The sequence below is a fragment of the Canis lupus genome, chromosome 9, assembly GCF_011100685.1.
Source record: "Canis lupus familiaris isolate Mischka breed German Shepherd chromosome 9, alternate assembly UU_Cfam_GSD_1.0, whole genome shotgun sequence".
NCBI classification, from domain to species: Eukaryota; Metazoa; Chordata; class Mammalia; order Carnivora; family Canidae; genus Canis; species Canis lupus.
Genome location: NC_049230.1, coordinates 4,435,345 through 4,448,045, shown reverse-complemented (window position 1 = coordinate 4,448,045; position 12,701 = coordinate 4,435,345). Strand labels below are relative to the sequence as shown.

The 12,701-nt window shown below is 58.7% G+C and overlaps 1 protein-coding gene across 7 annotated transcripts in view; it reads left to right on the top strand.

Annotated features, from left to right (window-relative positions):
- Positions 1–12,701, top strand: part of SEPTIN9 (septin 9) — a 145,821-nt gene that overhangs the window by 98,201 nt on the left and 34,919 nt on the right. The window contains exon 1 of one of the 7 annotated variants that reach the window (XM_038546496.1): positions 12,371–12,394. The exons of the other annotated variants lie outside the window; for them this stretch is intronic. The gene's annotated coding sequence lies outside the window, so the exon portion shown is untranslated. Of the gene's footprint in view, positions 1–12,370; positions 12,395–12,701 lie in introns of those variants that run through there. 7 annotated transcript variants of the gene reach the window in all.

Below are 12,701 nucleotides of genomic sequence, written 5' to 3'. Positions count from 1 at the left end.
GCCGAGCTGTGTTGATACAAACTCCAGTTGAACCCACATCCTCCCTGCAGCCCGGCAGGAAGTGACCTCATGGCAGGGCCTGTGCAGCGCCCACCGCACTTTCCACCAGTGGGTCCTGGACCCGGCTCTGCGCGGGGGCGAGGGGACCCGGCCCCTCCCAGCCATCCCGGGAAGACCCGGCCCAGGGCCTGGCTGACAGCTCTGGAACGTTCTCTCTGCTTGGCTGGCGATGCCCGCGTGCCGTCACGGGGCTGCTGAGAAGCTAAGAAGCATCTGTCTTCCTGATTGAAACCAAGCCTTATTTTTTGTGATTTGAAAATTATGCCGACTCACAGCAAAGAAAACCAGATTAGAAAACTGCAGAGAATACGATCGCTGATAATTGCATCCTGCAGAAATCACTGTTGGCGTTTTTTCCAAGCTGTTTCTCCATGCGTATGCTAAACACGAAGGGCTTTAAAAAAAAAAAAGGACAAACAGGATCTGGATCTGATGCTTCTTTTTGTCACATACGAGGGTGTTCCCTCCCCAGGGATTTTCCTCATCCTGTCCCGCATCCGGCCTCGTAAAAGGCCAGGCCCCCTGGCTCCGGGAGGGCACGGCAAGTCAGAGGACCATCGTGGGGTCAGCGGGACTTGGAAGCGGGCTGGGAGCTCCCAGCAGAGGGTGGCCCCTGGCCCCTGGCTGGGGGCGGCGGACCAGGCCTGGCCCCCCCTCCTCCATGGATGCTTCCTCTTTGTGTTCTGTGGGGTTGTCTATGAGTGGCGTGGGCAAGACTGCGGCCACAGCGCTGGCCCGCGCGACCTCCCTGGCAGCACGACCTTGGCTGCAGGACTCGGTGTGCCCCTCTGTGAAATGGGCTTAGAGAAACACCCTCAGGAGGCCTCAGTGAGGAGCAGATGCGTCCATCCGAGCGGAGGCCCAGAGCAGCCCTGCCATCACGGTCGGTGGTGTCTGGCTGTGTTCGGTCCTCGTCCCCGCTGCCCACCGCCGTTGTGCGCTCTCGGCTCTCATGCATTCGTTCCTTCACCATCTGGGGCGTGGGGGGTAGAAGCTGGGGTTTCTGAGGAGAACATGAGGGTCTCGGGGACCTGCCCTGCCGCCTGCTCCTCCGCGGGTCCCTGCACGACTAGCAGGACACGGGGGCCGGCTCCTGTGCCCCCTCGCTGTGTGGCCCGGGGCAGGTTGCCGAGCCCCTCTGTGCCCCGTGTCCTCATCTGCCGGAGGGGGGAGGAGAGCCACGGGCAGGCTCCGGTCGGGGCGCCGTGAGGACCTGAGGGGGATGCGTGTGAAGCCCTGGGAACGGTGCCTGCAATCCATAAGCTCTTACTCAGCTCGTCTTGTTGCCGTTCTGAGAATATTCTTGGAAATCGGGACACTGACGACCGTAGATGGAATGGGAGCCATCGAGGAGGGCCTGCCTGGGAGCCGCTGCCTGTTCTCGGGGGAGGTGGCCCGCCCTGGGTCCCCCCTCTCCCGGAAGCTTGTGTCCTGGCTCTGAGAGGGGGCGGCGGGGAGAGGTGGCCCTTTGTGGGGATCTGATTCCCCAAGGTTTGGATGGTCCCTGCTCTGGTGTGGAGGGGCCTCCCTGCCCTGCCTCGTGGGCTGCCCCCCACTAGTAGGGGCCGTGCAACAGCAACCCCAGCTCTCAGTGGCCCGAGAGCATGCTTCGCACAGAGCGGGGAGTCTGGAGACCCGGGCGGCTCAGGGATGCTCCGCGGGATGCTCGCATCGGCCGCCCTTGGGTGTGGCTTTGCTCTCGGCGGGTCCCCCGTGGCCGCAGATGCTGCGGCATTCGGAGGAGGGGGAGCCCTGTCCTGTGAGCCCTGCTCCCAGCTGGGGACTGGTCCTCGAGCCCCTCTGCGTGTTCCCACGTTTCCCCTTCATCCCACAGCTCTGCCCCTCGGCCCCATGGCTGAGTCCTGGCGGCTCCTGCCCCACTGCACGAGGTGTTTCGGGGCTGAGTAGAGAGGAGGGTGAGCACCTGACCCAGATGAGGGTGGGCCGGGAAAGGTGGGGTTGGATGGGAGACCCTCCTTCAGCAGAGGGGGCAGGGAAGAGGCTGTCGGGGTGAGCCATCGAGGCGGGACCTGGTTCTGCCAACCCTGGGGGGCTGCGGACACTGCGGCGGCCCCCCCACTCCAGCCCCAGCCCTGTCCTTGCTGGAAAAACAGCAGCTGCGGCCTGAGGCAAACCGGGCTGGCTTTCTGGGGGCCGGAGAGGGTGGGCTCAGCTGGAGCCTGACCTCGGGGCCGGATCCAGGTGTCCCTGGGACGGGCTGTGGACACACACGCTGGGGGGACGGGGGAGGGGGGAGGCCTGGCCGCACCTCTGCAGGTTTGGCTGGGAGCGCACCCTGATCCTTCCTGGTCCCCCCACCCGCGCAGCGTGTTCCGCGTTGGTTTCCTCTCCTGCCCCCTCCCTGCGGCTCCGCTCCGCTCGGCGGCGTATGGTACTGATTAAGTCCTCCTGCCTGCTCGCTGCTCAGTGGAGGAGAGCAGAGCTTGTGTGGGGCCTCCCCGCCCCCTGGGGGGGTCCCCTCGTCCCCTGGCCTTCAAAAACCAGACGTTGTTGCCGGTGCATGGAGGTGGAGGTGGAGGTGCCGTGGAGCAGCCACATCGAAGCCGTTCTGTGCGTCTGAGCTTCTCACTTTTGTGCTTAGGGTTCACAGGTCACATCCCCAGCCCTCGCTGGGACAGGCAGGGCCCCTTCCGCCTCTCCGGGCCTCTCTAGGGAAGGTTCCCTGGAACGCGGGCCCCACTGTGGGGTGGCCAGACCTGCTCAGGCCCTGGGCTCCGGCATCTCAGCTCCTGTCACTGGAGGGGTAGCACCTTCTGTCACCTGGGGCCCCGAGCTGCCAAGGCCGGACTGGGCCCCCCGAGATCGTGACAGTGGCATTGCCGTCCATTCATGGTAACTAGGGCTTCCCGTGGGCTCTGCGTGGCCTTGGGGGGGTTTACCTGGTGTATCTCCTGTAATGTGGTCGACCACAGCGTGAAGTCAGTTCTGTTAATTCCCATTTCACAGGTGAGGAACTCAAGGCACGGAGAGAGGTTATGTAACTTGCCCGAGGCCACACAGCTGGTGCATGTGACAGAGACAAGGTTTGGGTTCAGAAAGCCTGACCCCAGAGCCCCTGTCCCTAACCACCGACCGACTCCGTTCTCTGGTTGTAGTGGAGACCCTGAGGCCACGAGAGAGGCAATGGCCTGGCCAGGGTCACACAGCTTCGTGGCAGAGCTGGAATCGTGTGTCTCAGGCCCTGTTCTGTGGCCTTCCCTTGGTGCCCGTCCCTGGGGTGGGGCTGGAGGTGCCCCCGGTCACTGCAGCCCAGAAGGATGTCCGTACAGGATGGGGCTTCTGAGGGACACAGACACCCTTTGCACTCATGACCACGGTTGTTCGTCATTGGCTCCGTTAGGGCAGTGGGGGTGGCTTTGGGCCTCACGTCCCCGTCGCCGCTCACCTGGCCGGCAGTGGGTTGGCGGGTTGCCTTCCGTACAGGTGTGTTGGTGTGTGATGCGCAGCAGGAGTTTGCTGGAGCGTCGCCGTGGGTGACTGAACACCTCGGGGTCGGAGCCCTGCCCCTGCGTGGTGGGCAAGGCCTGAACCTCTTAGCATGCCCCCCCCCCCCGCCCCAGTCTTCCTGCGGAATCTGCACACCTTCCCTCCAGCAGGGCCGAGAGCCCAGGAGCCTGGCTGCTGGACAGACCCAGGCGGTGTTCTCGTCTCTCAGCCGTGACCGTGGGCTCCTATATGGCCGGCCGGTCGCTGCTGTCCTCTGTGGTCCCTGTCCGGTCCCCGGCGTGGTGGGAGGGAGCCAAGGCGCATGCCCCACCACCTCGAGGGGCGGCCTGCCCGCAGGAAGCTGGCGGGCCTGAAAGAGTTAACGAGGGATCCTGGCTGCTCCTTCTTTTCCCAGGGAAAGGGCAGGAACGCGGCCTCCGCAGAGGAAGGGGTGGGTGGGGGATGCAGTGAGCCGGGCTTCTCTGTGCAGGCACCACGAAGCCACCCTGCATATTGAATTCCAGCGACTTCTGCAGGCCAGCTGTTCAGAGCGAGCCCAGAAGGTGGAGAGAGAGCTTCCAATAAGCAAAGAGGATGGAATGAATGTGGGATTCATTACTGGAATTTGGCAATGCAAGGAGCCTCACTTTCTCCCCCGAGATGGGATGGGGGCGGGGAGGCTGGGCTGGAGCCATGGGGGGGGCTGTCAGGCAAGGGCCCCTGCCCATCCCCCCACAGCTGAGCTGGGCTGGCGGTGGGGGGGCCTGGGGGGGGGGCCTGCTTCCCTGGGCCTGGGCTCGCCCTTCCCCTGAGAACTGCAGGCTGGAGTCACGTGCCCGGCTTTCCTCCGCTGCCCCGGCCTCTGCTGGAGAGAATGGCCTGGCCTCTTTGGCCCCTGCCACCTACGGCCTCCTGTTTTGCTGCCCTGGCCTCTCTCACGGAGGCCCGGGGCGGGCGTGGGCAAAAGCCGCTTCCCGGCAGCCGCCCTGGTCCTGGAAGCAGCTGAGATCTGCTGACGCCCCTGCAGGGGTGAGCTGCCCGTCCGGCCTTCGAGAGGGTTCCAGAGCCGTCCCTTGTGGGTGCGATTCGTGGAATCCCGTGGCCCCACTCCCTCAGTTTAAGGAGGAGGAAGGGAGAGGCCCGGAGAGGCGCATGTGGGATTCTGACCCCAGAACCGTAAGGTGACAGGTTTGTGCTGTACGTCGTTCAGGTTGTGGCAGTTTGTTACAGCAGCAACAGGAAGCTGATACATACAGTCCGGAAGCAGTAATCTTCTGGAAAAATTCCGGGGGAATTCTCCATATGCCCCAGGTCCTCCTTGGATGACGCGCTGTCCCCGATCCAGAGTCCGCAGGAAGGCTCCCCCAGGCAGGGCAGGCAAGAAACCAGTCGAGAAAACGATTCCCTTTTTCACAAGTGAAGGCTAGGGTGTGAACCCCACACCCGCCTCATTTTTGTGGCTTTTTTTTTCTTTTTTCTTTTTTTAAGATTTTATTTATTTATTCAGGCCAGAGCAAGAGAGAGGCGGAGACACAGGCAGAGGGAGAAGCAGGCTCCATGCAGGGACCCCGATTCGGGACTCGATTCTGGGACTCCGGGATCACGCCCTGGGCCCAAGGCAGGTGCTCACCCCGAGCCACCCAGGGATCCTTTTTTTTTTTTTTCCCCTGAGAATTCTGTAGCTGCAAGAGACTCTAGGGTTCATCTGCGTGATTTGCAAGTGAGGAAAGGGAGGCAGGCCCAGGGAGCTTCCGTGCCAGGTTCAAGGGCACGCAGGAAGTTCAGGCCAGATTTTCAGCTCATCTCTTCAAGCACTTTCCCCAGCGGTGGATGGTTAGCGGACCTCATGGAGCAAACTGGATGCGCCAGGGAAGCTGAGGGAGGAGGTGACCCAAGGCCTGCATGGACGGCTTGCCTCGGCACCAGAGGCTGCCCTGGCCTGAGGGCTGGGGCCTGGCTGAGGGTGGGGAGGGGTCAGGTGCCCTGCATGGGCATGGGGGCCCCCTCTGCAGACTGCTGCTGCCCAAGGGGCTCCTGGAGACCTTGGCGAGTGGGTTTGCAACCTCTGTCTTTCCCCATCGGCACCCCATGGCCAGCAGCTTGCGAGAATTAGGCTCTTCCTTGTGGCCATGAAACCGTTACTTCCTGAGCTGAGTTGGGGACCCGGTGAGCAAATTGCCATGATGGCCCTATCCTGGGGTCTGGAAAAAACAGCTGGGAATGACACGTTAGGACAAGTGAGGGCTTCCGGCCACCTTGCTTTTGCTCCTCAGCCTCTCCTGACGTCAGAGCTGCTTCCCCAGGGCTTGTGTGCAGGTGCCCCTGCCTGGAACACCTGCTTTCTCGGGGTGTCGGGCCTCTGTGAGGATTCTTTGAGAAGAGCTTCGGCGGACTCGTCTCAGGTGCCTCCACCTGGCTTCTGCCTAACGCCGCGTTTTATCTCTGCGTCTTTCTCCCTGACCCCGAGACCTGAGCCTGCAGGGTCCCCACCACGCCTGGAACAGAGCCTGCGCTCGGGACACCGTCCAGACACTCTGCACAAAGAGACGAAGGGAGAAAGGCGTCCAGTCCCCGTTTCTAACTTGTGCCTTGTGATCGATACTCCTGGCCTTTCCCATTTTTGATGTGTTTAAAAGCCTTATTTTGAAATAGTCTTAGACTCCTAAGACATTGCACAAGTCCCCGTAGAGAGTTCCTGTGGCCTTTCCCCCAGCAGCCTCCCCCCTGACGTGTTACAGGGCTCGGTTCGTTAGCAAAGCCAGGAAACGACGGTGCTGCAGTATGAACTCAGCTGTGGACCTCGTTCGGCTTTCACCCGCTTTCCTGGGCGCTCAGTTGCTTGTGTGTGTGGTTCTGTGAGCTTTTGTCCTGGACACGGACTCACGTGCCCACTGCTGTAGTCGGGAGACAGAAGTGCGCCGTCTCCACACAGAATTTTGCCCGCTTTTGAACTTCCCTAATTGTCCTTATACAGGATGCTTTTATATATTTTATTTATTTATTTTATCTTGACTTCTTTCATTGAGTATTGCATATTTATTCCTTTTTTATTTTATTACTTATTTTTTTTAAGAGATTTTATTTATTTATTCATGGGACACACACAGAGAGAGGCAGAGACACAGGCAGAGGGAGAAGCCTCAATGCGGGACTGGATCCCAGGACCCCGGGATCACACCCTGAGCCAAAGGCAGATGCTCAGCCACTGAGTCAACCAGGCGTCCCCGTTCATTTTCCTTTTTTAAATACATGTTTAAGAGAGACATTCCCCAGAAGGCCCTGCAGGTGCACTGTTAGGGTTGCAAAGCACGGATGCTCACGGTGATCACACTTCCCTGTCCAACAGTTTCTGCTCCTTCCTGCTTTCACTTCCAGCTCCGAGCATCGTGAGTCTTGAGGCTGGCAGATGCTTGCTTCCTCTGCTTCCTCCTGACTGTTCCTGGCCCCGTGCCCACGTCAGTGTCGGTGGAAGATGGGTGGGCATCGTGCTGGAGCCCCTGCTTGAGTGCAGGCCCCACGCCGGTCTGTGCACGTAGCACCTCTTTCCTTCTTCCCCAGTTCCGGCAGGAGGAAGGACCCCTTTCCCCTCTTGGTGGGTAGGAAAGCTGCTTCCAAAAGGTTTAGAAATTTGCCCGAAGTCCCCGAGCTGTGGGTGGTGGAGGATGGAAAGCAAAGTGGGGTGGCTGTTGAGCCCACAAGCTCCTCAGTGGGATCGCCAGCGCCCCCTACCCCCAGGCAGAGAGGGTCTGGCACTAGTGGTGCTCCGGTTTGTGTCGGGAACCCGGGAGGGTCAGCGACCCCTCTGTGAATAAACAGCCGGAGATGATGTGCCAGCAGCTTCACAGCCTCCGAATTTCCGGAGCTCCTGGTTCTGGGGGCAGAGAGGAAAGAGCAGGGCTGGCTTGGGCTTCTTCCTTGACGTGAGCAGTGGTTGCACCTGCACCAGTCTGTGTCCTATGCTAAAGGGATGGGGGCGGGGGGGTCAGGAGCTCCTCACTACGAGCGGGTCTGGGCTGACAGAAACCTCATGTCAGGGGTCTCTGGGTGGCTCAGCGGTTGAGCATCTGCCTTCAGCTCAGGTTGTGATCCCGGGGTTCTGGGATCGAGTCCTGCATTGGGCTCCTTGCAGGGATCCTGCTTCTCCCTCTGCCAGTGTCTCTGCCTCTCTCTCTGTGTGTCTCTCATGAATAAATAAATAAAATCTTTAAAAAAAAAAAAAAAGAAAAATGTCCTGTCAGATATCCTGAGCAGCTGGCAGAGACCAAGGCCTCTGCCCTGGAGGAAAAAACAAGGTTCCTTTGGCTGGGGTGTTTTATGCCAGGTCATGGAAACAGGCCTGGAGTCGCGGGCTCCCTGCTCCGGGTTAGAAGCTTGGTGTGGTTTTCAAAGCCCTTCGAGGCTGTTAGCTCGTTATCATCCTACCCAGAACCCCATAAGGGAGGGCAGGAAGTTTGAGCAGCCTCCTTGCAAGCAGCCAAATAGCAGGTGGGTTTGCGGCCCTCGGTTTACAGGGGAGTAAGCTGCGGCTCAGGGAGGCTATGCCTTGTTATTCCTGGGGCCTCCAGAGATTTCTTTAGTTTTTAACCAACGTGCACCATCCCAGGCAGCGGACACCTGCGTGCCCCTGTCCAGCCTGAGCGGCAGGCAATAACCAGGCCCGTTTCCTTCCTCCCTCCAGATGTGCCCGCATCCTGCACTCAGGTTCCTCCTTCCCACGTATGCCTTAGAACTTTTGCTGTGTAGCTGTGTTTCTCAGACATAGCATTGTTTTGCACCTTGCATAACTGGGGCATATAAGGTATAAGCACCCTTTTTGCAGCTTTTTATGTTTGGGAATCGAGGTCATCTACCGTCGTGTCTGTAGTTCTGGTCCGTGCGTTTTCACTGCTGCATGATCATTGGTGGGTAGATGTACCAGAGCTTTCTGTTCTCCCCTTTAAAAAAAAATAAATAAATAAAGATTTTGTTTATTTGAGAGAGAGCACAGAGGGAGAGGAAGAAACAGACTCCCCATCCCAAGACCCTGAGATCATGACCCAAGCTGAAGGCAGATGCTTCACCGACTGAACCACTCGAGCATCCCCTCTGTTCCCTCCTTGATGGGCATTGGGTTGTTTTCAGGTTTTGCCCTTATAAACAATGCCACCACGACACATTCTTGTGTTCTCTGATAACTTAGGAATTTGGGTTTAAACATAGTATTCCAAGCTCTCTAGCTGCCTTGGGTAAGCCATCCTACCTGTGGGGCTCATGGTCTCTGCTCCCCCCCCAACCTGTGTCCAGATGGTCTGGACCGATCTGTGATGAGGTCTGGCCTGGAACAAGAACAGAGAGCTGCTGGGATCCCTGGGTGGCGCAGCGGTTTGGCGCTTGCCTTTGGCCCAGGGCGCGATCCTGGAGACCCCGGATCGAATCCCACGTCGGGCTCCCAGCATGAAGCCTGCTTCTCCCTCTGCCTGTGTCTCTGCCTCTCTCTCTCTCTCTCTGTGTGACTATCATAAATAAATAAAAATTACAAAACAAAACAAAAAAAAAAGAACAGAGAGCTGCTGACGGGCTAAGTCCAAACCAGTGTTTCCAGACGGCCTTCTACCTGGGACCATTCGTAGGTGTTATAGAGGCAGAGTGGTTGGTTCCACGGTCCAACAAGTTTAGGAAATAGTTTAAAATAAACTTAAAAAAAAAAACCAACTTGCATCATAGAATATTTTTATATTCTATAGGATATTTGTTGTATATATGTATTATGCTGGTAAATACTTGTAAACATCAAAAGAGGGAGAGTGGAGGGTAGCAGTTCATACATTTATTTGTGGAAACCTTTTAGGATGGGAGTGCCCTGCAGGACAAATTGTCCTGCTTTAACAGAATTTGAGAAACAGAGGTCTAAATTGCTGGTGGGGGGTGGGGAAAGTGTGGATCTGCAGTGAGGCAAGGGTTTGGTTTGGTTTTGGTAGGTGCTGTCGAGGAAAAAAACTTTTGTCTATCCTCTTAGGTCCAGTTCTTGGGGATCTGCAAATTAAACTGCAAGGGGCCTCCCCTCCCCCCCCCCCAGAATTAAGCTGCCAGGAGCCATATTAGCAAGAGAAAAGAGCTTTAATCACATACACACATGGGACTTCACAGAAAAATGTGACTCAAAGGGGCAGTTAGGATTTGAAGCTTATATGTTCTCCTAGTAGGGGAAAGGGCGGGGAGAGGAGCCCTTCCTGGAAAACAAATGACTTTTTGGAAAGATAAATGGCCCCTTAGGAGAGTAGATGGGAGGTAGATAGTTTTGTGAATGTTTAGGTGTGGTGTGAAGACTTCTCATCTTCTGTGATAGTCCGTCTTCCTTGGTTGCCCAGAGGAGGGGATTGATGACAACGGACTTCTTTTGGGAAGTTCTGCCTTTAGACAGATAAGAGATTTCAGGAGCTCAATTGTCTTCTCAAAGTCCCTTTTATGCCACTGGGATGTACTCTGGACCCGTTCCTAGATCTCCTTTCTTCTTCGTCTTTTCCAAGTCCCAGCCAGGCAGCCGGCAGCGTGGAGACACTTGATCAAAAGCCCGAGCCTTGCCCAGTGAATGGCCAGGGCCCCTCCAGCCCGGGCCCCTTGCTGCTATTCGGGCAGAAAGAGCTGCGCGGACCTTCTGGGTTTAAACCAAGTTCTCTGAGCTGAGGGTTGATTCTGTGCGGGGTTCCTTTGGTCCTGAGGCAGGATGGAACCTCTGGAGGACACACGGTTCTTTGGACAGTTGAAGGAGCTGTTGACCCGAGTACCCCACTCGTCCCGTGCACGCCTCTTAGGTACATTGGGTTCAGAATGCTCTCACTGGAGATCCCAGGATCTCGCTAGGTCCCAGGATCCCAGAGGTTCCAGGACCTCACCATGTCCCAGGATCTCAGAGATCCCAGATCTCACCAGGTCCCAGATGGTATCTATTAGTCCCATGCGTTGCTTTTCAACCCGGCCTGCACGCTGGAACCCCCTGAGAAGTTTTCAAAGAAATACCAAACCCTGGATTCGTGAAATCAGAATGGCAGGGGCGGGGCGCAGGCCTCTGTATTTCTTGGAAGCTCCCCTTTAGAATAGGATGCATTGTGAGGATTGAGAACCTGATTCCAGAATCTAAGCACCCTGGGGTGTCAGAGCCTCGGCCCCCCTACTAACTACTAAGCTGTGTGTTGTCTGACTCAGGATCCCACCATCTTAGCAGCTGGTTTCGGGCCCTCGTTTCGGTGGAAGGGAGGGTGAAAGGAGGGCGAAGGGAGGGCGAAGGGAGGGCGAAGGGAGGGCGATGGGAGGGCGAGGAGGCCGCGTGCTGCACCTAAAGCCAACCTGGAGCGCCCCCACCTGGCAGTCCTCCCTGCTGACACCCCGAGAGAACGTGCTGTTGACACCTTGGTTTTGTCTTTGAAATCGATGCAGGGTCGGGGCTCGTTCTGTTGCTGGGTGTCTAGGATCCTGGCTTTGTGTCAGCCGGGACACGTGGGCGGCCGAGGGGGTGCGGGGGGCGGGGTGGGTGCGGTTGGCAGCGCGCCCGGGGCTCCTCTGATCCCCCCGAGTGCCCCCCCACCCAAGAACGGAGCTGGCTGCCGGGCAGGAGCACAGTTTTCTGAAGTTAAGATATCATCACGTAATTTCTAAGACACTGTTGACACGGTAGCTTTGCAAGCGGGGAAAGAAATGTGTATCAAGGTGCCCCGGAGGGAAGAGGCGACGTGTGACGGTGGGGAGGCGCACACTTCTTAGGAAGGAGGAAGGGGGGGCCTTCCTGCCTCCACGCTCCGCTCTGGGGTGAGTGAGCCGCCTGGCAGGTGCTCCAGGGCAGGGTGCTCGCCGGGAGGGCTCCTTGGAGGCAGTGACTTTTACCAGGGGAGGGGATTCTAGGAGGGGTTTGGGCAACTGCAGGGCCTGGAGAAAACAGTGTGCCCTAAGTCGCAGCCGAGCTGGGAGGGCCTCTTGGGGACGGGCCCCGTGAACCCCTGCCTGGGGGGGTGGCAGGAGAGGATGGTGCTCCAAGCGGCGCCTTTCCAGGAGGAGGGGCTGTTAATCCGCGGCGTGGGCTGGCCCAGGTCGATGGGTGCACCTGCATGTTGGCGGTGCACCTGCATGTTGGCGGGGTGCGTTCTCTCAAGAGGATGGCTTTCTTGAGGTGGGTGGAAGCAGACAGCAGAGGGTAGGTGGGGGGGTGGTGGCAGCCACGGTGCTGACCACTGTGAAGAGGTGGCAGTGGCAGCGGCAGAGGATGAGGCTGGGCCCCAGAGGGGACTCGTTTAGGTGGCACAGCCACCACTCGGGGGCAGGAGAGGCTTTGTAGGTGCCCTCCCCCCCAGGCTCGCCTGAGCCCCTACTCTGGGGCCCTCGGGAGGCCCCCTGGGGACAGCAGGGCCGGGGCAGGCTCCCCTCTCCACCCAGGGGTATGTGGCTGCACCTGCTGCCAGCAGCCCCTCCCGGGCAGCCCAGCCCCCAGCCTGCGGGGCAGAGGGAAGGGTGTTTTCTCTGGGCCTCTGACGGCAAGTATCTGCTGCATCCCATGGGGGTTGGCCCAGGGTGGGCTGGAGAAGAGGCTGTGGGAGGGCTGAGTGTTGTGTTTACACCCAGGCTTTGGGCTTGGCTGGAGAAAGTGTGGGGGGGACTAGGGCACTGGGGAGTGCATGCACAACTGTGCATGTGTGTACATGTGCCTGAGACAGGGAGGGGTGCTCTGTGACCACTTCCCTTCCTTGTTGTGCTGCCGCTGTGGGCAAGAGGGTGGGTGGGTCGTAGCCATCACGTGGGTGCCCCCCCACTGCACACAGGTGACAGCCCCAGACACTGCATTTCCCTCAGTTGGCCTATTTGGAGGTGGAAGCCGGGACAGCCAGCTCCCTGACGACCATTCTGTTGGGGCGTCCCCCAGGTAGGCAGTGGACCCCACTCCCCTCCACTCCACGGCAGCCTGGTGTCCAGCCAAGGGGCTCCCTTGGCTTTGTGGGCACAGGTGGAGCTCACAGTATCCCGAAAGTGACAGCCTGGGAAAATCTGACCTGGACACCCCCTCAAAGGGGCCTGGCGGGGAGGATCCTGTTCCTGCTTCTGGACTGCCTTGGCCAGAGCAAGTTTCAGGTCTGAGCGTGGGTTTCCGCATTCGTGGGAGGAAGCTCCTGCTGTACGTACCGCGGGTCAGGTCAGGACTGGGGGGCTGTGTCAGTGTCCTGGGGCCACAG